This window comes from Papio anubis, chromosome 5, assembly GCF_008728515.1.
Source record: "Papio anubis isolate 15944 chromosome 5, Panubis1.0, whole genome shotgun sequence".
Taxonomy (NCBI): domain Eukaryota; kingdom Metazoa; phylum Chordata; class Mammalia; order Primates; family Cercopithecidae; genus Papio; species Papio anubis.
In genome coordinates, this window is record NC_044980.1 from 62,466,940 (window position 1) to 62,493,598 (window position 26,659).

Here is a 26,659-nt window from a genome sequence, read left to right on the forward strand (position 1 = left end):
CAATGGACTTCTTATGGTAACAATAGAGGCCAGAGTATAAATAAGCATTATCATTACACTGCTGAGAAAAAATAACTGTCAACCTAGAATTATATACTAGACAAACTATCAATCAAGACTGAAAGTATAAAAAGGGCGATTTTAGACAAAAAAAGATACAGAGGCTTTATCATAACATACCCTCACTTAAGTAGTTATATACCTCAGAAAGAAGAAAGTTGAACACAGAAGGAAGAAAAGAGTTTCCAAAGGAAATAATGGGTAAAATAACTGGCAAATATAAGGTAAACCTAAACACATGCTAATGATATAAAAAGGAGAATAATGATACACAATGTGGGGTTCATAAAAACAAAGTTAAAGTAAAAATCTTAGACAAATGGCATATAAGAGAAGAGGGGATAATCAGAATTAAAGTTTCTAAAGTCTTTTTAATATTTGAAAAGGTTGTAAAATTATGAATTCACTGTGGACTTTGTTCAGACAGGCATACATTTTAAAAATGAAATGGTAAACCATAAAAGTATAGAGATTAAATGTTTAATTTCCAAACCAATGATAGAAAAGAAAGAATTAATATAAAGAAATAAGTCTAATACTTGTTTTGAGAGGAGAAAAACCAGGTATAAAAATCATAAAATAAAGTAATATAAATAAAAACTGCCAAAATGAACTAACCTCATCAGTTAAAAGAGTCCAAGATTAGATTAAGAAACAGAATATAGCTCTTTAATACTTATTAAAGTTTTATTTTGCCTTGTTCTGGTGATATCAGTATGTTTGGGCTGCCATAACAAAATACCACAGACTGGAGTGGCTTAAACAATGAACATTTATTTTCTCATAGTTTTGGAAGCTAAAAGTCTCATATCGAGGTACTATCAGAGTTGGTTTCTGGTGAGAACTCTATTTCTGGCTTCTAGACAGTCACATTCCAGCTGTGTCCTCACATGGACTTTCCTCAGTGTCTGCATAGAGAAAAAGAGGATGGGGTTGCCTCTGGTATCTCTTCCTATAAGCTCACTAATCCTATTGGCTTAGGACCTCACCCTTATGACCTTATTTAACCTTAGTTACTTCCTTTGGCCAAATACAGCCACACTGGGGCTTTAACATGAATTTTGAAAAGACACAGCCATGTAGTCTATAACATTGGAATTCCACAAAACAGAACATGAGGCAAGAATTAAGATGCTAACACTTTTTAGTAAATGGAAGCATGAAGCAGGATAAGGAGGAATACAAGGGAATAAGCCACTGAAGAAAAAGAACAAACTTGGAAGGTTCATACTATTTATTATAAAGCAACAATAATTAAGACAGTGTGGTACTGGTGAAAGAATAACAGATAAAGAAAACAGAATAGAGAGCCCAGAAAGAGACCCACACAAATACAATCAACTGATCTTTGACCAAGGAGCAAAGACAACCAAGTGGAGAAAAGATATTCTTCCCAGTAAATGGTACTGACGTTAACAAGTGGACATCCACATGCACAAAAAGAACATAGACATTTACTTTATTTCTTCCATAAGATATTAACTCAAAATTAATCATAAAGCTATGTAAAAGAAAAAGCCATGAAGCTTCTAGGAGAAAACATGGGAGAAAAAATCTGTAAACTTGGATTTGGTGATGAGCTTTTAGCTACAACACAAAAAACATGACACTTGAAGGGAAAAAACTGGTAAGCAAAATTTATTAAAATTAAAAAATGTTTACTTTGTGAAAAACCTGTTAAGAGAAAGAAAAGAGAAACCATATACTAAAGAAAAATTTGCAAATATTTGCAAAACATATGTTAGAATAAGGGCTTATATCTAAAATATGCAAAGAATACTTACAGCTCAACAATAAGAAAACAAGTAAAAATGGGCAAAAGATCTAAACAGATACCTTACCAAAGAAAGATGTAGATATACATATGTAAAAATGTTCAACAAGATCTGCTGGTAGAAAATTGCAAATTAAAATGATGAGATACCAATACACACCTATTAGAATGGCTAAAATAAAGTCAAAAAGAAAAAGTTGGCAATACTAACAATGGCCAGAGAAAATTCAGAGCAATAGGAATTCTTATTCATTGTTAGTGGAAATGCAAAATGGTGCATGCAGCCACTTTGGAAGACAGTTTTGTAGATTCTTACAAAGCTAAACATAGTTTTACCATATGATTCAGCAATTGTTTCTGGATATTTATACAGCTAATTTGAAAACATACATCCATAAAAAACCTGTACACAAATGTTTAGTTTTATTCATAATCCCCCTGCTCCCCAAACTGGAAGCAACCAAGATGTCCTTCAATTGGTGAATGGATGAATAAACTGTGGTATATATACATAATGAATATTATTCAGCAAAACACAAAAAGAGATAGCAATCCATGAAAAGACATGGAACATTAAAAGTGTATTGCTAAATGAAAGAAGCCAGTTTTAAAAAGCTACATACTATATTATTTTAATTATATGATATTCTAGAAAAGATAAAACTATACAGTCAATAAAATGATCAGTAGTTGCCAGGAGTTCAGGGCAGTGTTTAGGGGGAGTGTTTAATGAATGAAGCACAGGGGACACTTTTTCAATGGTCAAACTATTCTGTATGGTGCTGTAATGGTAGATACATGTACTATGCATTTGTGTGAACCCACAGAACTTCACAGCACAACGAGTAAGCCTTAATGTATGCAAATTTAAAAAAAATTATTTAGATTTGAGGAGTCCAGATTGAAATTCAGAATGCGACAGAACAATCCAACATTATTAGAATATGTGCAATAACTTCACTGAAGAGCATGGAAAATAAAGGAGAAAAATCTAAGTAACATTGGAAATGGCTGGGAAGTATAAGACTAAAAGCAAAAGAACTGTATGTAAGCACTGAACTCTAGTTGATAAAGTTTTTTTTCCATGGGGAAATGGGTTAACAATTCTGACACCGTTTTACATATATGCTGGATAATGGATAATAGGAGCCAGGTTTCTCATTGTTATACTGGTAGGATATAGATAAGAAAAGGGAAGGCTAGAATGATCCATAAGGTAATGGATTCTAGTTGGAGATATCAGTAGGAAATCATGTTTAGCTTACTATTTACAGAGATTATTACAAGTAGAAATATTTGTAGATATTTGTGTATACAGAGATGACTATAATACACATATTTCCTTATTCTGCCAGCTAAGAGGGCCTGGAGGCAATTATGTCCCAGCAGTAAGGAACATGCCTGATTTCTAACACTATTTTCCAATTAAAAAAACTTATCAGGGCTCCTTGGAGAAATGGCTGATTCTAGGATTTGGGCAGGAATATGCAAGATGAGTCTGGAATACCTTGTGCCAGAAAATAAGAAAATGCTCCAAGTAAAAATTTATAGGGCATGTCAAAGAAATACAGGAGACAATTGAAAGAGTTCCCAATAGTCAAAAGTGAAACAATTTAAGAAAAAAACAAAAACAAAAATGAAGTGTTGCATTATAAATGAAAGTGTAAGATAAAATTCGAGTTCATGTTGACATAAATAAATGATAGAATAAGTAAATAAAACGAGGAGAAAAGACAAATCCCCCAGGCAGAAGAACTCCGAATAATTTTTGTAGATATTCTGCCCTCAAGGGTAGGAGCATAATTCCCCACTTCTTCAGCGTGGGCTATGCATAGGGACTTCTTTCTAAACAGTTCAGTCTGGAAAGGGGAATAAGAGTAACTTAACTGTGGAGAAACCTGACAAACACTACCTCAGGTGATCAAGGTTAGCATCAGCAGTGATAAACCATGCTAATAGTATGTACTTTTGATGAAATATAATGAAAATAGCAATCTGTGGTCTTTCTCCTCAAAAACATATAATTCTAGTCTAATCATGAGAAAAATATCAAATAAATTCCGATTGAGAAAGATTCTACCAATTACCTCACCAATATTCCCCAAAATGGTCAAAGTTATTAAAACAAGTAAAGTCTAAGAAACTGTCTCGGTCAAAAGAGGCCTAGGGAGACATAACGACCAAATGCAAGGTGGTATCCTAGGTAAGATTCTGGAACAGAAAGGGGATATTTAGATAAAACCTAAGGAAATCTGAATAAAGTATGGACTTTAGTTTTTAATAATGTCTCAAAATTGGTACATTAGTTATAACAAATGCACCATAGTAATGTAAGATGTTAACAATAGGAAAAATTGGCATGGGTGTATGGAAACTCTTTGTATTATCTTTGCATATCTTTATATACCTAAACTCTTCTAAAATAAAGTGTTTACTTCGAAGGAAGTGAGGCAAAGAAAAGTGAAATACAAAGCAATGCAAGGTGTTCCTGCACTGGCTGCCTCCTTCTAATAAGGTCAAAGAGACTCAGCAGGTAGCTAGGCAGCCATGTTCAGTTGGTACACAGGTCTCCAGAATGGTATAGAGGAGAACTTGTACCTTTGAGCAGTTAATGGGAGAGAAAAAGAGGGAGAATTTGTCTCACTTCTCCTTTCCTCTTAATTCTCTATTAGTAATGGCTCACTCCCTTGGGAGCTAATTTCTCTACAGGTATGGATGATATCATTTGGGCCCTCAGTGGCTACTCAGGAAGCCAGGTTCCCCATCCATGGTGTATGGTTTCACCAAATGTCAAAACTGAAGAGGCAGCAGACTGTTGGTGTGATGACAACCAAGAGCAATAAAGCAAGGAGGTTAAGGGAAACTGGGAAGACCCTCAATGTCTGTGTTCAAATGTATACCTATAAAAAGAAGATGCAGGAAAGTTTAGATAAATGGGAAGAAAAATACAATGGAAAAAATTATACATAATCAAAATTGTTCTGCTGATATTAGATGAAGTTGAATTTAAAATGAAAAACATTATTAAACATAAATATGTGTCACTGGCTGGTGCTAAAAAACAATTAGGAAGGAATATATAACTTTTCCAAATCTATATATAGATAATAGCATAACCTCTAGATATAGAAAGTTAAATAGAAATTAAAGAGAATATTTATAAACGTCCATTATATTTGGATTAAAGTACATCTTTCTGAAGAGTTGATCATACATGCAAACAAAATTCTACAACATCTGAACTACAAAAATGAATCCTTATCTAATAAAAACTTACAGATCTCTGCACTAGTCATTAGAGAATGAGAATTCACTTTATGCTTATATGGAACATTTATAAAATTTGCCTATGTATCTGGACATAAAGCAATTGTCATCAAATACTGAAGCACTGACATCTAAACACCTTTTCCAATCACCATGCAGGGGTCTTGTTTCAAATTCTTCAGAAGCACACCTTGAGACAAGGATTTGATTGAAGGTGGTTTATTTTTCCTGAATCTATGAACATTAGGAGGGAGGTGGGGAAGTGATATAGGAAAGGAGAGTCAGACAAGAAAGAATATCTTTTAAGACAGCTACAACAGTGGATAATTGGAGTTTAATTCAATTGAGAAACTGATAAATCGTGGAAATATGTCTTAAAATTACCCTACCCGAGGTGTGAGAGCACTGGGGTGTTTATGCACTAACTCCCCTTAGTCACTGACTGGTGATAGTTCCTAAGAGATACTAATTATCCAGCACTTCCCTCCTGTATTTAAGCAGAACACTGTTTTATGATTCCAGAAAAAACTCTCTGACTCAGAGAAGCAGGTAATAGCAATTAGAAGTTGTCTGGAGCACAATGAAATAATAAGGTCTAAGGAATATAGGTAGGTCACTGAAAAAAATCAGTTATTGTAACAAAGCAAAAAAGCAATTTTAGAAATGTAACAAAATCAATATGTTTATAAATCTTTTTATTTCCAATTTTTAAGTTCAGGGTTTAATGTGCAGGATGTGCAGGTTTGTTCCATAGGTAAACATGTGCCATGGTGGTTCACTACCCAGATCATCCCATCACCCATGTATTAAGCCCAGCAGCCACTAGCTGTTGTTGTTCTTCCCCATCCTCTCTCTCCTCCCACCCCCTGCCTTCCAACAGACCCCAGTCAGTGTGTGTTGTTCCCTGCAATGTGTCCATGTGTTCTCATCATTTGCACACACACATACATATATATTAATTAATAACTCATAGAGCAAAGAAAAAGCTTAAAAATTTAAGTTGCAATTAAAGGCAAATCCTTGGAGATAGAAAACAGAATATACCAGGGACTGAGAGGAAGGGAGAACGGGGACTTACTGCTTAGTGGGGACAGAGTTTTCTATCTGAGATACTAAAAAGTTCTGGAAACAAATACTGATAATAGTTTGTGACATTCCGAATGGTCTTAATGTCATTGAACTGTCCACTTAAAATGGTTAAAATGATGAATTTTATGTTACATATGTTTTACAATAAAATTTATTTTTAATAATTTAAAAATAATGGAAATACTATATATTAAAACTTTTGTAGTCAAGTAATGGTAGACTTAGAAATTTATAGTCTTAAATGAACATATTAGAAAATAGAAACATATCATATCAAAAATTAATGAGCCAAACATATAACTCAAAAGATTACAAAATATTTGAATAATTTCTATGACTATACAGAAAAAAGAAACAATACATACTAAAAAGATAGTCCTAATTTGATTGCCCAAGAAAAAGGAAAGATGGCAAAAATCATAATACTGGAAATAAATGAGAGGTCAGAAATTAGGATTTAATACCACATGTTCTCACTTATAAGTGGGAGCTGAACAATGAAAACACATGGAGGGGGAACAACACACACTGGGGGCTGTCGGTGGGGGTGGGGGACAGGAGAGCATCAGGAAGAATAGCTAATGGATGCTGTGCTTATTACCTAGGTGGTGGGTTGATTTGTACAGCAAACCACCATGGCACACATGCACCGATGTGACAAACCTACACATCCTGCACATGCACTCCAGAACTTAAAATAAAAGTGGATGGGAACAAAAAAGAAATGAGATTTAATAGAGACTTAAAATTCAGAAATAAAAAAAAAGTGTTGGTTCTGGCTGTAACAGAGTGATAAGAATCACATTCATCTTTCCACTGTAAATACCTATAAAACAAACTATAGGAAAAAGCTGTTCTTTGGCATTGAACAATAGGCAACATAAGGCTTTGATCTCATATTGCTTTTTTTTTTTTTTTAGAAGAAATTTAAAAAGAGAGAGAGAGAGTAGGGATCCACATGTGGTGAGCCCCACATTCACCCAGCTCTCTCCCTGAGGCACCTTCCAAATTGTAGCACAGGGAAGTAGGAACCTACCAGAGAGTAGAGGTCTGCCTGGATTGAGCATGTACATACTAGAGTTTGGAGCTGCTGAGGCAACTGGGATTTGTGGGAACAAGGTACTAGAAGGAGAGAGCTGCACAAAGAAAGACTCCCAGAAATCTCCAAAAGGGTGCTCTGGACTCTTTGGCTAAATACTAAGCTATGCCTGCACAAAGCAAGACTCTGGAGGGCCAAAGAATAGCTTCTGGGGCAACGGTGAGCAAAACAGAGATTCCGAGAGTGACACAGCACTGGGAAACAAACCACAGCGGGGAGACCTCACAAACAACCCAGAATCTCCGTTGAAATTTCAGAAATACGGTGCCTTAGGAGTAGAGCTACTCTGGCTCTAGGATAGGGGCTATTCTAGACTTATCCAAAACGCCTAAAATCAGTCTCAAATAGACTTAACCATAAAATCCAACACTCCTTAAAAGAAGACTGCATAAGCCAAACTCTCACCAATGAAGCACCCCTAAAGTTGAGCATACAATAAAACAATTACTAGACAGATAAGGAAACAAGAAAGCATAACCAAAACCAGGAGAGAAAACAGTCAATCAAAACAGCCAGAGGTGAGCCAGATACGGGAATAAGCATACAAAGACTTTAAAACACATAACAGAAATATGTTTAAGGGCTTAAAGGAAAAGCTGGACAAAATCAGAGGATGGGTGGGCAAGCTAGCAGATAAACAGAAGTTACAAAAAAGATCCAGGCAAATTCTAAAGTCAAAATGATACAATATCTAAAATTTTAAAAAATCACTAGAAATAAGTAGTTTGGAAACTACAGAAGAAAATATTAGTGAATCTGAAAATAGATTTAAAAAGCTATCCAAATTTAGACATAAAGTGGGGAAAAGAGCAAAAATAAGTAAATAGCGCCTATGAGATAAGAACCAAACACATGTAACATTGGTCACACAGCTAACCTACATATCATTGGAGATCCAGAAGGAAAGGAGAGGGGGATTGGGGTAGAAAAATCATTTGAAGAAATAATGACTAAAAATTTTCCAAATGTGATGAGAATTATAAACTCATATTTCCAAAAAGCTTTAAAAACCCTGAGCAGAATAAGCACACACACACAAATCACACCTAGGCGCATCACAATCAAGTGGCTAAAAAGCAAAGTTTAATAAGAATCTTAAAGGCAGCCAGAGGGGGAAAAAAAAAAAACCTGAGGGGAAAAATGATTTTTTAAATACCTGCTAACATATTGGAACAGCTAAGATAATGGACAGTATTTTAAAGTGCTGAAAGAACAAACAAGAATAACAATCAACCCAGAATTCTCTATCATGTGGAAATTTCATTCAAAATAAAGGCAAATAAAGCCATTTTCATATAAAGAAAAGCTGAGATAATTCATCACTAATACAGCTTTAGTACTATAGGAAATATTAAAGGACATCCTTTAGGCCCAAGATATAATACTGGATGGAAACTTGGACCTTCATTCAGGAATAAACGTACATCCTAAAAAAAATATATGAATGTACAGAAGCTGGCCATATAACAGAGATGACATTTCACTTAACTGAAGAAAGAATGGGCTCTTCCCTTACTGGTGTGGTGCTGTATATACTGGTAACACTGAATTACATATGTATCTCATATCATATACAAACATTAACATCAGATGAATTGAAGACAAATTTGTTAAGTTAAACTTAAAATGATTAGAAGAAAAAATTTCATTGGAATAAGGAATTATCTCTTAGTTAAAATAGAGAAAAACACAAACAAAAAAGTAAAAACATGACAAATTTGGCATTATCACTAACAATAAATAAAGCTTCTTTTAATAATAATAAAAGATTTTAATGACAAAATGATTTATCACACACTAAAAGAAAATATGTGCCATTTATTTATTAGACAAAGTTCTAGAACACATTTTTAAATCTCTTCTAAAAATAAGTAAGAGAAACAAAGTCAGCCCAATAGAAAAATGGTCAGTCTTGATCATGTGATTCACAGAGGAAATATAAGTGACCAGGGAGCTTGTGTTCAACCCACAAGTAATTAGTAAATATAAATTAAAACAATTGGTATTTCAAATTGGCATACCATTTAAAACTCCTCCAAAACATAGCATAATAACTAACCTGATAAAGTAATAATTAACCTGATAATACCAAGTACTGGCAAGAATGTGGGAAAATGGGAACTCTTCCACATTGTTTGTGGAAACACAACTGTTACAATCATTCTGGACAGTCATTTGACTAATAATAGTCAGGATTAGCGTGCGTGTTCCAGTGTGCTGTCTTTTCCTGTCTAGATATTTGCTACGGGGAAGTTCTCAAACACGTAGACAAAAAGATACATACAGCGATTTTTGACTGCAGTAACTTTTTTTTTATTTTATATCTTATTTTATTTTACTTTTTTGAGACAGAGTCTCACTCTGTCGCCCAGGCTGGAGTGCAGTGGTGCAATCTCGGCTCACTGCAAGCTCCGCCTCCCGGGTTCACACCATTCTCCTGCCTCAGCCTCCTGAGTAGCTGGGATAACAGGCTCCCGCCACCATGCCCGGCTAATTTTTATATTTTTAATAGAGACGAGGTTTCACCATTTTGGTCAGTCTGGTCTCGGACTCCTGACCTTGTGATCTGCCGCGTTGGCCTCCCAAAGTGCTGGGATTACAGGCGTGAGCCACTGTACCCGACCCAATAATATTTTTAATAGCAAAAATGTGGAGACCATCTAACTGCCCTTCAAGTAGGGGAATGGATAATAATAAGTTGGCTTATTCACAGATTGAAGTTTCATATAGGAGTTTCAATAAATTTGATCTATATACATTAACATGGATAGATCTCAAAAATAATATTGAGTGATAAATGAAAATTATAAAAGATACATTGTTGATATGTTGTATGAAACTGAGAAATCAAAATATTAGCCCAAATTATTTATGAATGTTTATATACAGTAAAAGTATAAATCCATGCACAGAAATGGTGATTAACATCAGTATAGTGTTTTCTAAGGATGATGGGGTATAAAGATGGGAGTAGAACTCCATCTATGTCTAAAACATATTATTTACTATAAAACTATATATACAGAGAGAAATATAAAGTAAATTTTTTAGAATGATAGAGTCCATTTAATTTTGGGTTCAAATGTGTTTATATTATTTTTACATAATGTCTTTCATTTGTTTTATATTAACGTTTCTTTTTAAAATTTTATTTACGTATGACACATTGAAATTACACAAATTCTAATCCTATAGCTTGATGAATTACCACAAAGGGAGTATATCTGTGTGTCTGAAGAATGATCTGCTCAGGTTCTTTTTCAGAATCTACAGGTGCATTTAGGAGCAAAGTGAACTCATATGTCTTCTCTCCTTCCCCTCCCTTCCCCTCCCCTCCCCTTGCCTTCCCTCCTCTCTCCTCCTCTCCAATTCCCTTCCCTCCCCTCCCCTCCCTTCTCCTCTTCTCCCTCCCTTTTTTAACCTCCCTCCCCTTCCTTGTCATCCTCTCCTCTTTTTTTCCTCCATTCCCTCCCCTCCCCTCTTCCCTCCCCTCCCTTTCCCTCTTCTCCCCTCCCCTCCTCTTCCCTTCCCTCCCCTCATTTCCCTTCTCATCTCTTCTCTTTCCTTCCCTTCCCCAAATATTTTTCACTGACTTATTTTAATTTTCTCCAGCTTCTCTAGTTCTTCTTTTAAATTACCACACCCATCTCCTCTCCATCAAAAAAAAGTATATCTTTTATTGATGCACACATGCACATACCTACAGACACACTCAAATAGCAAATCCAACAATTCAAGTCTCTAAAGAACACTCTTTAGTGGGACTTCAGTATTGTGTTAAATGTTATAACAAAAATATTATAAAATTTTAGCCTAACACAAGCAATATCCATTGGAGGAATTAACAAAGTTGGACAAATAATATTATTAGTGTAATGTAGTAGCTATCAGTGATTAATAAATGGATACAGGAAGACACATTGAAATGTAATCAAAGTACATAAAGTGTATCTCAAAGTAAGTTTTATCCCTAAAATAATAAAAACTCTGAAATTCAGATGAAATACCAAAAACCATAAAGAGAATTGGACATTAAAAATAAAAATAGAACCATATTTTACCATGGCACATAGCTTTGTGATGAAAGACTACATTTTTCAGTCTCCTTTTCAGTTGAGTGTTGTCGTGTGACCACACTCAACTGGTTTGGGCCAAATAAACATGAATCAAAGTGATGTGTAAAGGCTCTGAAACCTGCCCTTAAAGAAAAGGGACAGACCCTTTTCTCACCCTATTCCCTCTTAAGGCTGGCGGGAAAGAGAATATGAAGGCAGGCGCTACCGTCGTCGTTTTAGAACTCAAATGGATGGTGACAGTTGAAGATGGCAGATGAAAAAATTAACAGTCTGGGTTGCAGATATGATCTCCACTGTATTCAAACTATTATACAAAAGGGTAACTGTCCTCTAACCTGTTTCAGCCATTGTTATTTTTGGATTTTAGTTATAGAAGCTCATAAGTTAATTCTTATACCATGCAAATTACCTACATTTCTTTGCTATGACAGAGAAATACGTGAAGGTGAATGTCAAATAAAAATAGAAACAAGTAACAGGACACAATTGCCAAATACCTTTTAGGACTATGACCCAGTACTCATCAAACCTACTCTTTGGCTTTTCATCATTTCAAGCTGAAGTTCTTGTCCCTGTGACCTAGTGAAACAGTGCTTATTTTCATTGTTGACATAATTATTTTCATCCAATGATAAGAACATTGGAAATCTGCTCTTAAGTATTGTTTTCCCAGTCTATCTCACACCTTTTTGTCTAGCTACAGTACAATAAAGAAACTAGAATCTATTTCTTCCCAAGGTACCAGATATTATGACTTTACTTTTGATTAGTTTGATGTCTTTTTCTTTTTCTCAGATATATCTTTGAATGATCATCAGAAAAATTATTACACTGACTTTACTAATTTTTGTTTTCTGTAAAGAAAAGCATGGAATCCTCCTTTCTGCACGATATTATCTGTCACTTTCCTTGCAACTTTGGATTTGACTAAATGTTTCTTTAACTACAGTTTGTAAAGCCCTTAGTCTGTCATTGGCTCCTTTTTTTTTTTTTTTTTTCACTTTATTCAGATTAACCAAAAGATAATGATTCTTTTTTTAACTAATGGTCCTGGGTTATCTCTGCCAGTTGGCTGATGAGTTGAAGATGTGGAAAACACTATCCATTAGAATCTGGCTGGTATCCCCAACAGAACAAAGGTCAGCCCCAATATGGAGAGCACACATTGCCATGAGTGATGCTTTCTATCCAGTCTAATCCAATTCCTCTCAGTGGTCAGACACGTAGAAATTCTCCAAAGCACAGAAGAATCAAAATACTTGTAAAATTCATCTGAGTCAAAGTGACATGTTCACCAAATGCACAAAGATTTTCAGATAAGAGCATTTTTATAAAATGACCCTTCCTTCTAAACTATTTTCAAGCCACAAACTATAGCCTTTTTGTAAACAAATTAAAATATGCCATCAGAAATTTGAGAAAATACTCACACTCAAAAGCCACTGTCCTTCAGGTGTCTGTGATCCCTTTTAAATCTTTGTTAAAGTACATGTCTAAACAGCCTCTATTAGAATAGCACTCAACAATTCTAATTGCTTTATAATTGTAGAGAAACCACTAACAACATGCATGTGTTTTCTTTACCAGAGAAGCACACTAGAGTTCGAGAATATAAAATTCTGAGATGAAGGATGTGTGGTAAAAGGAGACTGTGCTTGGGCTTTGTGTTACACAGCTCTGCATCATTTCATTTCCAACTAGCACTGCCAGATCTTGGGGTAAAGAATCAAAGCCTTGTTCCCTCATTAGGACAGGCTTCACTGATTGTTTAATGATGCTTTTATTTCTCTTTTATTATCTTTTGCTTCTTTTCATAAAAGATCCTATAGTTTACTGGATTTTAGCAGAAATCCCAGCAATATTATTGTTTCATTTTTCAATATTAAAGAGGATTGCTGCATAAGAAAAGTCATCTCCTGAGATTTGAGTTCTGCTGCCAGTGCCAGTGCCTCTTCACTGAAACATTCATGTTTTCATTTCTGAAACAGCAGCAAATGCTGCAGTAAAAATATTCTTCTTCCTTCAGTGGCTGGCAAAAATTTGCCAAGGCGGCTAGGAGCTGAGACAAAGTTTTGAAAAGGAAAAGAACATTCAAGAGCCCAAGCATTCTTGAATTTTAATTCTGTCTTTGTCAAATGCAAAGTTTCAGAGCAAATAGAAACACCTCCTTAGGATTAAATTAAGCATTTACATGGACTTCAATTATCATTTATATCCTGAGGAAGGACAGGGGAGCATGTTTGCAGTTGTACACACTTTCTTTTACCATCCACAGAACATTATAATCACAACTTAATAATTTAAGGGACACATTAAATCACCAGGAGGGACACATTTGCAATAGAATTGTCCATGTAAAAAATACTGGAGTCTCTGAAATAGCCCTAGCATCTTTAAAATATATTAAGTAGACCGGGCGCAGTGGCTCCCGCCTGTAATCCCAGCACTTTGGGAGGCCGAGGCGGGAGGATCACCTGAGATCAGGAGATCGACACCAGCCTGACCAACCCAGAGAAACAGCATCTCTACTAAAAATACAAAATTAGCTGGGTATGATGGTGCATGCCTGTAATGCCAGCTACTCGCAAGGCTGAGGCAGGAGAATCGCTTGAACCTGGGAGGTGGAGGTTGCAGTGAGCCGAGATCGTGCCATTGAACTCCAGCCTGGGCAACAAGAGTGAAACTCCGTCTCAAAAAAAAAAAAAAAAAAAAAAACTATCAAATATTCAGTGGGAATTTACTACGTGCCTTGAGCCACACTCATATCTGTCGATGAAAACATACAATCCTTTGTCCATGAAGGAAGTGAGGAAACATGACACATATTAAAAATAAGAGAATAATGACAAGTCAAAGAGTCAAAGAGCTGTGTACCCAGAGAGCATTGTTTTGACCCAACGTACTTTTCTTGAATTAGACCCTGGATTGATGCCAGAAGTCTGCTTTGAGAGATTTCTAAGAAACAGCTTGAATGCAATTCACTACAGTATTTCTTATATAGTTATTAGAAAATCATTTGCCTCAAACAAATAAATAATCTAAAAATCACAGAAATAACAAACAAGGAGATGTTGTGAGATACAGATAGAAGTGCTGAGGTTAGAGAAAAGTGAGGATACTCAAGGAAGTTTTCTTGGAAGAAATAAGGCTTGAGCAGTGCCTTGAAAAAAAATAGGTAAGTTACAATCACAAAAAGGGCAGGAGAGGAGTCAAGACTGAAAACATAGTCATTTATACATTAATTCAACACGTATTTATTAACCCATGCCAAACTATGTACCACCACTTAAAGTGCCACAACAAAAAATGAACATCATTTCTGTCCTTGGGGAGCTTACTTTCCAGTGAAGAAATATAGGTAGCAAGATAAGACAATGAAATATTTAACTTGGGGCATGGCTTTCTTTCCTGCACTTCCTGACCATAGTATCGGGCAGAGCCAGGGGTATTCATACCTCCTAAAGGAAAACTAGGATTGTGATGGCAGAAAGAGAAGAAAACAAACAGTAAACCTCCATGGTTTTCATTTTTTATTCCTTCTAAGCCAGAAAAATTAGAAGACAGTCCCCAAGGGAAGTGGAGTAGAGGAGCTTATCGCACGCGTGCACACACACATACAAACACACGCACACACCACAGAAAGAAAATAGACTCTAGATGGGGTTTACCTGTGCTGAAAGGAGAAAGAGAGGTCATGAGGCAGTACTTTAGAGGAGGTCAGATAGGGAGGAGTCAAGCAGAGAGGAGGCTGTTAACAGAGTGAGCATATCAGGGACTGCCAGTGGTCAGAGCCAGAGACTACATGGTACTGGCCCAGCACTCACAGACCTCTGGCTTTTGGACAATGCCCATTGCCCCTGCAGAGGAGGCAGCTATTTTCATGATGGGAACCAAAGGGCATCCCACTGGCAGTTCTTGCCCACGCACTGCTGTGGATCATCACCGTGGATCATATGACTGATCCACGATGGTGTCAGCTGAGATTCAGTGTGCCTGTATCTCACTCGAGAATTAGCTGACGCTCTGTGAACCACTCAGGTCACTTTTAACCTTCTGTCACAGAAAGTATAAGTTCTTGAATCCTGGAGAAGGGGTAGTGATAAAGAAGAGAAGATCCTAGTATTGGTTCTTGGATTGGCTGAATGGTGGGAAAACCCATGCATGTTACATAAGCTGCATTTTCACATACGTGTGTGTGTATACACTTACCTACAGCTAAAGAAAGGGCTGTTAGAGTCCAATAAAGTTTAACAACGAAATTTTAAGAAATTAACCCTATAATGCCCGGTAATGTAATGGGATAAAGAATGATTGATGTTGATGCTTCCCAAACTTACATAACTATAAGCATCTCCTGGGGCAATTGTTTAAAAGGCCAGTTTCTAAAAGTAGATCTACCATTCAATCCAGCAGTCCCACTACTGGGTATCTACCCAAAGGAAAAGAAGTTGCTATATCAAAAAGACCCCTGCATGTGTATGTTTATTACAGCCTGATTCACAGCTGCAAATATATGGAATCAAGCTTAGTGCCCATCAACTGATGAGTGGATAAAGAAAATGTAATACATATGTATGTGTATATATATGTAATATATATAAAATATATATATATATACACACACACACACCATGGAATACTACTCAGCCATAAGAAAATAATGAAATAATGTCTTTGCATCAACTCAACTGTAATGGGCAAAGGATTACTTTGCTCACTAGTTTGTTTCCAAGATTGTGTGCAGCACCGAGCACAGAGCAGGTGCTTGATGACTATTTGTTAAGTGCTGTGGACAGTGCTAGTGCTCTGGCCAGATCTCCTGGGCCCTAGGATCCTTTCAGTGTGTACCACCCACCATGCCCCCCACCCCACTTCTGTGTGATTTTGCTTCTAATGACCTACACCTTGATTTGCTTTGAGGGACAATCTGTGACATCTGGAGCCACATCATCCAGATATTCAGAAAGTTGGACATGCCTGGGGTTTTATATCTCTGAAACTGATCTTTAGGGAATGAGTGACCACTGACTCTGTGAGAGTATGAAAGCCCAGCTCCCTGATCTTAAAGAAGAAAAACTTTGAGGTGTAAATCACACTCCTAAGTTTCTCTTTAGAGTCAGGCTGAAGCCAGCCTCCACCAGACTTTGCTTAGAGTCACACCCTGGCTTGGCTCCTTCTCTTGCCCTCCTCTGCTGCCTGCATTCCTTTGCAAGTGTCTCTAGCATATCTTTAACAAATTATTTGCACACAAATCCTCAACTCAGGGGTTGCTTTTGGGGATCCCAACTCAAGACATTTAGTAAATTGAACAAACTGTTCCTGATACAGAGAAATATTTATTCAGTTAGTATGTCCTCCAAGGCTCATGAAGAATAAGGCTACAGGGGTGAGGTTTGTATTGCATATGTTCTAACAGACACCAGGTATCAGCCAGAGATTCATCAATAGAATAGGAATACCAGAATAGCTCTTTCTATGGGTAGCAAAGGTCTATGTGCAACAAGGGCAGAAGAAAATGAGAGGATGATAGTGGATTTTTAAGGTAGAAAAGTAAATCTCTATCAGGAGCGTCTTCTCTCTGCTGATACACAGTACACTTGAGAGCACGGATTTCTTGTTAAATGGTGATTAAAAAGCTTTGGCCTTTAGCCAGGCAATGAAAAGAAATGCATATTTTTCTTAGGTGTGCCTGAGCTATTTTTTAAAACCCTGTGAAAAGCTGAGCAATAGAAACATGAGAGGAAATGGCCAAAGAAATTTCAGCTTTGTAACTGTGAAGGCTGCATGTAAAGAGCAGAGATATTTGCAAGCTGTCAGAAAAGACCAGGGTGTGCATGAGTGTGATTATAAGTGTGAATGTTTGCAGCGGATTATGTCCATGTAAAAGTAGTTTATTTCTGACAGCAAAAGGAAAACATAGAATTTCTTTAATGCAAAGCCATTTTGAATAAAATTATGGAAGATTTCAGAGGGATTATTCATAAACTAAATCAGAATAGTGCTTCCTTTCATTTCTAGGATGAGAATAAGACATAAGATCCCTATATATGTGTTTATATATGGATACATATATATATAAACATCCATTTAAATAAAAGCTGCAAATGTAACTCATTCCTCTAGGCATAGCTAAAATTACTCACCATAGTCCTTGTGTTAGAAAACAAGTTCTCCTGGTCTAAAACGCTTTTTTATATATTCTAAAGAATTTGGCACCTCTCCAAATTTTGGCCAACCTGTAAAATGTTCTATGGGAATATTATTTCCTGAATTCTATTCTGTTCTATTCTATTCTGTTCCATTGATCTATTTGTTTATCTCTATGTATCTATGCCATCCAGCCTTGAATAATGAACATTTATAATAAATCCTAAAATCAGGTAGTAGTATTCTCCAATTTTGTTCTTTCTGAAAATCATTTTGGATATTGTAGGCCCTTTATATTTCCAGATGGATTTTAGAATTAGACTTTTTTCTATCAAAAGAATACCCTGCAAATATTTGACTCTTACGTTCAATCCTTTTAATTGAGGTATCCATTTTCATTTAGTACAGTTATTGAGGTGGTTAGATATAGTTCTATCATCATATTATTTTATATTAATCTCATTCATTCTTTATTCTCCTTTCTTTTTTATCTCCCTTTCTTTGATCAACATAGCATTTTTTATTATCTCATTTTATCTCCTGTGTTGGCTACTAAATAACCCTTTCTTTTGTTATTTTAGTAAGTACTTTATGGTTTATAGTGTACATCGTTAATTTATCACAGTCTACTTTCAAGTCATATTATGCCACTTCATGGATATTTTAAGAAGCTTTACAACAGTATGCTTTGATTTTTCCCTACAGAGCCTTGGTTCCACTGGTGTGTCTCAACATATTTTCATATCTTTTATAAACCCCATACTAGATGATTAGTTTTGTTTAAAAAGCCAATTATCTATTAAAGTTATATAAATTACAGGAACACAGTCTTGTGTATTTACTCATATTGATCCCATTTTAGTGCTCTTTATTCCTTTGTGTAAATCCATATTTTCAGGGATATCATTTTCCTTCTATCTAAAGCACATCCTTTCACATTTCTTATAGTTCGTTTCTGCTGGTGATGAATTCTTTCAGCTCTTTTATGTTTAAAAATGTTTTTATTATGCCTTGGTGTCTGGAAGGTATTTTCCCATGGCATAGAATTCTATGCTGACTTTTTTTTTTTTCTTTTGGATGTGGAACACTGTTTTCTTGCATTGTTTCTGATTTTAGAAAAATCTACTTTGTTTCTTATCTTTGTTTTTCTGTACATAACTATATCTTTTTTTCTGGTTGTTTTACAAATTTTCTCTTTATCACTGTTTTTGGGCAATTTTATTATGATGTGGTTTGGTGTAGCTTTTTTTTTTTTTTTTTTTTCTTTTTTTGTGCTGGTTCTTGTGTAGCTTCTCGGATCTATGGATTTGTAGTTTTCATCAAGTTTGGAAAAAGTGTAATCATTATTTCTTTGAATATTTTTCTGTCACCTATTCTCTTCCAGGGACTTCAATTACACATGTATTAGGCTGCTTGAAGTTGTCTCACAGCTCACAGACGCTCTTTTGACTTTTTAAAATTATTTTGTTTCTGAATGTTTAATTTTGAGTAATTTCTATTACTACATCTTCAAGTTCACTATTCTTTTCTTCTGCCATTTCTAATTTGATGTTTATCATATCCAGTTTATTTTTTCATACTGGGCATTGTAGTTTTCATATTTAAAAAATTTTTGATTTGGTTCTTTTTTATATCTTCCATGTCTTTACTTAACATTTTGAATATGTGGAATACAGTTATAACAACTGTTGGAAAGTCCTTTTTTTGCTAATTCTAATATTTATGTGAGTTATATGTCAATTTCAATTAATTGATTTCCTTCTCATGATTGGTCATAGTTTCTTTATTTTTACCATACCTGGTAATTATTTATTGTATACCAGAGATTGAGAATTTGACCTTCCTAGGTGTTAGATATTTTTGTATATCTTTAAATATCCTTTTGTTTTTGATGTGGGACATAGTTACTTAGAAACTATTTGGCCCTTTTAGGTCTTTCTTGTAAGATTTGTTATGCAGTACTAGAATCACGTTTAACGTGGGAGTAATTCTCCTCTGCTACTGAGGCAAGACTTTTCTTACTACTATAAACAACTGCATGTGACTTACAAAGTTTTCCACTCTAGCTGATAGAACAGGCACTTCCTGATCCTGTGTGAACAATGGGTGGTGTTCTCACTAATACTTGTGGTGGTCTTTTCTTCAGCTTCAACTCCTTTCTTCACATGAATGTGCTGATCAGTACTCTGCTGAACTGAAGAGGCAACCCCTGCAGTTCTCCAGAGTTCTCTCTCTATGAAATCCTTATTTTCTCCTACTCTGTGTTGTGAGCTTTAGCTGCCTTGGTCTCCCTGGATACTCAGCTCTGCCTCTTTAGCTCAGGGAGTTGGCTCAACTACACCTGATTTCCCCTCTCTGCTCTAGTCCAGGAAATTCTCTCAAGGCATTAATCTGAGGCAGCCAAAGGTCTTACTTCACCTACAATAGTCCAGAGGTCACTGTCCTTCATTATGTAATATCAAGTGTCTTAAAAGCTAATGCCTCATACATTTTGTTCAGTTTTTCATTCACATCAGGCAGGAGGGAAACCCCAGTCTCTGAAACTCAATTTTGACCATGAGTGAAATTCCTAGCATGGTATTTAATTCAGGTTTATCTTTATTTTCTAGATATGAAAACTAAGGCTTAGAGACGTTGGGTAACTTAATCAGCATCACACACCTGGTAAGAATTGTAGCCAACATTTGAAATCTGGTTGTCTGACAGAGTCTTTGTGTTTCTTCACTTCTTTGTTTAACCCTAATTCCTGGATATTTCAAATCTAGGCATGATAGATCACAATAGTGACTAAACTGCAACATATTGTTAACCAGCAGACCTCATTCTCTAACCATACCAGTTAACAGAACATTTACTGTAGGCCTTTGGTGATTTTTCAATACAGAGACCCCCTGTAGGGGTTCATGGCTTTAACTAATTTTCATATGTATTACTCCACAATGCAATGACATCCTTTCCTAACTGACCTTTCAAAGATAAATAGTCCACTGTGCCTATATAGAAAGCATTGTTCCACCAAATTACTTCACACTTCTCTTTGCCTTCCCAGTGCACAGTGAGTGAATGTGATGGGAGGAAATTTACCATCTGCAGCATAACACATGGCTCCTTTTTCTACAGTGACTGAGAGACTACAGCTTTCTCTAGATTGCAGAGAAAACAATGCTTCCATGCAGACATCCAGAATCATGTGCACAAACATACTGGTTGCAAAATAATCCTGGTCTCAGCCTCTGTCAGCAAAAGCAAAAGTGAAGTTTCACCAACTAATCTCACTTCTTCTTTCTCATCCTATGGTTTCATTGTTTTACTAACATTTATAAAAGTTTATATTTTTCCTGAAAAATCTTAGCATTGAATTTAATCCATGGTTATTCAAAAGTTTAAATTATTCAGGAGCCTTTCTAATATATATGGTTAGTGTATATGTATATATAAAATACATATCAGAAATATATATGTATATAATGTATGTAATAATTACATTACTGGATTAAAATGAAGTGGTGAGTGAGCCAGGTCCTTTCTCTTTTTGGTTTTTCACTTAGTAGGCTTTGGTGTTTGTGAAAAATGAGCAAGATTTAGGAGAAGTCCATCTAGAGCACAGACGAGGGTGGAGGCTGCCCACAACTAATAGCGTTATAACTATCAGCATATTTACGAGGTTACCACAGATATAACCTCTTTTAAAGGGGCAGCATTGAAAGTGTTTCTTAGTCATATGTAAATAATTGAATGTATATTGCACACTACTTAGAGGAAGAACTGAAACCTGGTGTATCAAATCACTGAATTAGCTTCCTTTCTTGATGAGATTTTTCAAACATCTTAATTTCTATCTGCAAAAGGTTTGACGTTGGCTGTTTTGGGGGATCCGCATGTAAAACTGTTTCATCTCATTGACCGGCTGAGATATTTCTTCTTGGTTTAGCTTGATTGTATGTTCATATTGATGATTGTTATCATTTTAAAAGACACTGAGCCAAACTTGGATGCACTGATCAGAAGAATTCAGTTAAGTAATTAAAAAACAAAACAAAACAAAACAAAAAAACAAAAAAAAAAAACCAGCCGGGCGCGGTGGCTCAAGCCTGTAATCCCAGCATTTTGAGAGGCCGAGACGGGTGGATCACGAAGTCAGGAGATCGAGACCATCCTGGCTAACACGGTGAAACCCCGTCTCTACTAAAAAATACAAAAAACTAGCCGGGCGAGGCGGCGGCGCCTGTAGTCCCAGCTCCTCGGGAGGCTGAGGCAGGAGAACGGCGTAAACCCGGGAGGCGGAGCTTGCAGTGAGCTGAGATCCGGCCACTGCACTCCAGCCCGGGTGACAGAGCGAGACTCCGTCTCAAAAAAACAAACAAACAAACAAACAAAAAACCCATAAAAAACAAAAACAAAACAAAACAAAAACAACGCATGTACCTGCTAGACTTCAGATGCAGATAAGATACATAAATCCATTTGGAATTCACTGGAGTAGAGCCAGTGGCTCCCATCATCACCAGGAGTAATTTTCTGGGCTGTGAAATGCTGCATATGACTTGGGATAGTTCTGTGTGCTGAATTAGTTCCAGAGACTTGAATATACAGGTCAGTGAACACACAAAATCTCTTTTGGTTCCAAAAATAATAATGGTATTTTTTTATTATTTTTGGAACCAAAAGAGATTCTGTGTGTTCACAGAATAATGGTACCTTTTATTTGCATATGGTATTATAATTCTGAAAACACAGAACTACATTTTTAAAGAAGTTTATAATCCAGCTTGAGAAACAAAACAAAAATATGTAGAACGATTAAGTGCTCAACTATAGTTCAGCTGATTATATAAGCAAAGGAAAATAGAATGAAAAATCTAAACAGAGTCATTGAAAGAAGCTTTCTATAGATTGCTTAGTAGACACAGGTGAGGAGAAAAGCTCTCACAACTCATGTAAAACAGCCTGAGCAAAGGCAAGAAATAAAAGTATAATACATGAGGCCAGGCGTGGTGGCTCACGTCTGTAATCCTAGCACTTTGGGAGGCCAAGGCCGGCGGATCACAAGGTCAGGAGATGGGGACCATCCTGGATAACATGCTGAAACCCCCATCTCTACTGAAAAATACAAAAAATTATCCAGGCATGGTGATGGGCGCCTGTAGTCCCAGCTACTTGGGACACTGAGGCAGGAGAATGGCATGAACCTGGGAGGCAGAGTTTGCAGAGAGCGGAGATCACGCCACTGCACTTCAGCCTGGGCAACAGAGTGAGACTCTGTCTCAAAAAAAAAAAAAAAAAAAAAAAGAGTAGAATACATGAAAGGAAGTGACTGTGAAGGGATCATGTTGATCCTGTTGTGGGGGCTGGGAGACAAGCTGCTATCAGATGATGAATGGCCTAGAAAGCTGAACGGAATGTATATCTAATGCCAAAGATAACAGGAAGCCACTGTAGGCTTTTGAGCAGATGAAAACTCTAAGTGCAGTTTTGTGATTAGCCTGCAGTGATATGCAAGAGGGCTTGGGGGAAAATGAACTGAGAGAGACCAGCTTGAGCTAGAGGAGGAGTTTAAATCAGGAGCGCTACATCGGGGGATTTGGGAAAAGACCAGTTAACACTGTAAAGGAAGAAATGACAGGTCTTGAATATTCCCTGTCTCACTGTTCACAATTCCAATGGGACATTTCAGGAAAGAGTAGTGGAGGACGGGGGGTGTATATGACTATTTTTCTGATATCATCTTATGTAGGTATTTTGCTACTCATCTCCTTTGGATGCCATCTGTGTGACTAACTGATCTTTCTCCAAGAAAGGATAGAGTGTGGTGTGGGGTTTAAATGCATAAGTGCTCGGACTTTCGTACTCTCTCCCTGCACCCCTTTATAGGATAGAATGGAAATTTTAAAAAGTAAAATTGAGAAACTAGAGACAATTAAGAGAAAAATATTGGGGAAAAAAAGATTGTTAAGAAAGGAAAAGTAAGCAAAAGGGAGTCAGGAAATAAAAATAAAGAAAAACAGGAAAAGGAAGAGACAGAAATTGGACAAGAAGCAGACAGCCCAGCTTCTGAGGGTTTGGATTGCCTCAGTGAAAAGTCAGTCTCTAAGTGCCACCTGTGTCTGCCAGAAGAAGGGTAGAATTATACAGCTTACAGACTTTTCCCCTCCTTTTGATTCTTCAGATTACTGTTGCCCAAAGAGGTCAGATGACCTGCACAAGATTAGATGACTATTGCCACTGGAGACACGATGAGAATACAGGTCTGGAATAGAGTGTGGCATGGTCTTTATTCCAGTCCCCCACTTCCTTCTCCAGAAAGGATAGTGCATACTGTTAGGGACTACACCATTCTGACCACTAAATTGGGCTGCTGTGGTCCATATTTCATTCAGATTTAAAGAAAGTAGAACATAAAAACTAAAGAAGAGAAGGTGCTATAATAAGAGAAAAAGAAAAAAGCTGGAAGTAAAAGAAGAATCAGAAATAACAAACTAAAAGAAAAAACATTCCTCAAACAATCTTGAAAAAAGAGAACAAAGTTTGAGTTCTCACACTTCCTGATTTCAAAACTTACTTTATTACAAAGCTACAGTAACCAAAACAGTGTAGTACTATCATCAAGACAGACTTAGACCAATGGAACAAAATAGAGAGCTCACAAATAATCTCTCACATATATGATTAAATGTCCTTCAGAGAGGATCCCAAGACTGTTCAGTAGGTAAAGGACAGTCTCTTCAACAAATAGTGTTGGGAAAACTGGATATCCATAAACAAAATAAGGAAATTGGACCCTCACCTCACACCACATACAAAGATTAACTCAAAATGGATCAAAGACCTAAAGATATGATGTAAAATTATGTAACTCTTAAAAGAAAATAGAAGAAATGATTCTCGACTTTGGATTTGGCAAGGATTTCTTGGATATGACACAAGAAGCACAGGTAACAAAAATAAAAATAAACAAATTGGACTACATCAAAATTTAAAAATTTCTGTGCATTAAAGAGCAAACACAGAGTGAAAAAGGTAAATTGTGGAATGGGAGAAAATATTTGCAAATCATATATCTGATAAAGGGTTAATATCCAGAATATATAAAGAACTCCTACAACTTAACAATAACAAAAAACAAATAATGTATTAAAAATAGGCAAAATTCTTGAATAGACATTTCTTCATACATGATATTCAAATAACCAATAAACATATTAGAAGATGTTTGACATCACTAATCACTGGAGAAATTCAAATCAAAACCATCTCACACTCATTAGGATGGATGTTATAAAACTAAAACCGAACCAGAAAATAACAGGTGTTGCTAAGGATGTGAAGAAATTGAAACCCTTTTGCATTGCTGGTGGGAATGTAAAATGGTGCAGTTGCTATGCAGTTCCTCAAAAATTTAAATATAGAATTATCATATGACTTAGTATCCTCTACTTCTAGGTATATAGCCAAAAGACTTGAAAGCAGGTGTTGAAGAAAAATTTGCACATCTATGTTTATATCAGCATCATTCACAATAGGCAAGAGGTAGAAGCAGCCCAAGTGTCTATTGGTGGATGACTGAGAAAACAAAATGTGATACATATACATACAAATTTATATATATATACACACACACATATATACACATAGATGTGTGCATATATATATATATATATAAAAGCACAGGTAACAAAAGTAAAAAATAAGTTAGACTACTTACTATTATATATACATATCAATATATATATACATACATACATATATATGTATATACAAATATACCAAAAGTCCATGGACTCATGTATGTGTGTGTATATGTGTGTGTGTATATATATATATATGGTATACATGCACACATGGAATATTATTCAGACTTAAGAAGGAAATTTTGATACATACTACAACATGGGTAAACCTTAAGGATATTATATTAAGTGAAATAAGTCACTTACAAAATGACAAATACTATATATACCACTTATATGAGGTTATCTAGAGTAGGGAAATTCACAGAAAAAGAAAGTAGAATGGTGTTTTCCAGGGGCTGAAAGGGAAGAAATGGAGAGTTGTTTAATGAATACTGTGTGCTAGACTTGCAAAATGAAAAAGTTCTGGAGATTGGTTGTACATGAATATGAATATACATAACACTCCTGAACTGTACAGTTAGAAATAGTTGAGATGATAAATTTTATGTTATATGTTTTTTTACCACAATTAAAAAATTTAAAAAAATAAAATGAGAAATAAAAGTATTCAATGACATAATCTGTTCATGTCGTTATACTCTCCCCAGAAATGTTTATAAAACTAATGTACTTAAGAAAATTAACACATCTCTTTTTTAAACATGTATTTGACCTATTCATGAGTAGACAAACATGTCGCTCATTCACATATAGATATAAATGTTTCATCTTAATTTTAATTTATTTTTAATTACATTTTAAAGTGTTATTTCTCCGAGATGTTAGAACATACTTCTTAACTCATGAAACCTTTTATCTTTGTATGCATGAATTTTTTAAAAAAAGCTATCGCATAACATTTTCCCCATACCCTTATCTCCAGCCCATCAGTAACATCTTTTCTAATCAGATTATAAAAGAGAGAAGAAAAAATAAACTGCCTCTTGGAAAGAGCATGAGCATGAAGGCATTATCTCATACTGTTACAGTAGCCTGTTGTCTCCATATAGAAAGTGAAGAACCTGGATTCATTTGCTCAAAGAATAGAAAATACTTTCTATTTTCAAGGAACTTTCAGTCTAGAGAGATATGATTTGCCACAATTGTATATGATTAATACATAACATATCTATAAATGATCTTAGATAAGGAATATATAAGACATAGTCCTAGACGAAGAAAACACAAAAATTTGCATTTAAAAATATATACCTAGTTATTTATATGCATATATATATACACACACACACATATTCCTTATATTTACACACAGTCTTTTAAATATATTTATACAGTATTTCTATTAATTAGGGAATATACATGTATATATGCACACACATAGACATACACACCTTTTCTGAGATGGATATTTTATTATTGTCAGTTCTGCACAAGTTAATAATTTCATTTAAAATCCTAACAGATATCTTCTTAAAAATCTGATAAAATTGTTTTAAATTCACCTGAGTATTAAAAG

The 26,659-nt window shown here is 35.6% G+C and overlaps 1 long non-coding RNA gene across 2 annotated transcripts in view; it reads left to right on the plus strand.

Annotated features, from left to right (window-relative positions):
- The window catches only part of LOC110743470, a 543,894-nt gene that overhangs the window by 485,864 nt on the left and 31,371 nt on the right, over positions 1-26,659 (plus strand). For both annotated transcript variants that reach the window (XR_002522570.2, XR_002522571.2), the window contains one exon: positions 20,122-20,176. This is a non-coding gene — a long non-coding RNA (uncharacterized LOC110743470). The remainder of the gene's footprint in view (positions 1-20,121; positions 20,177-26,659) is intronic.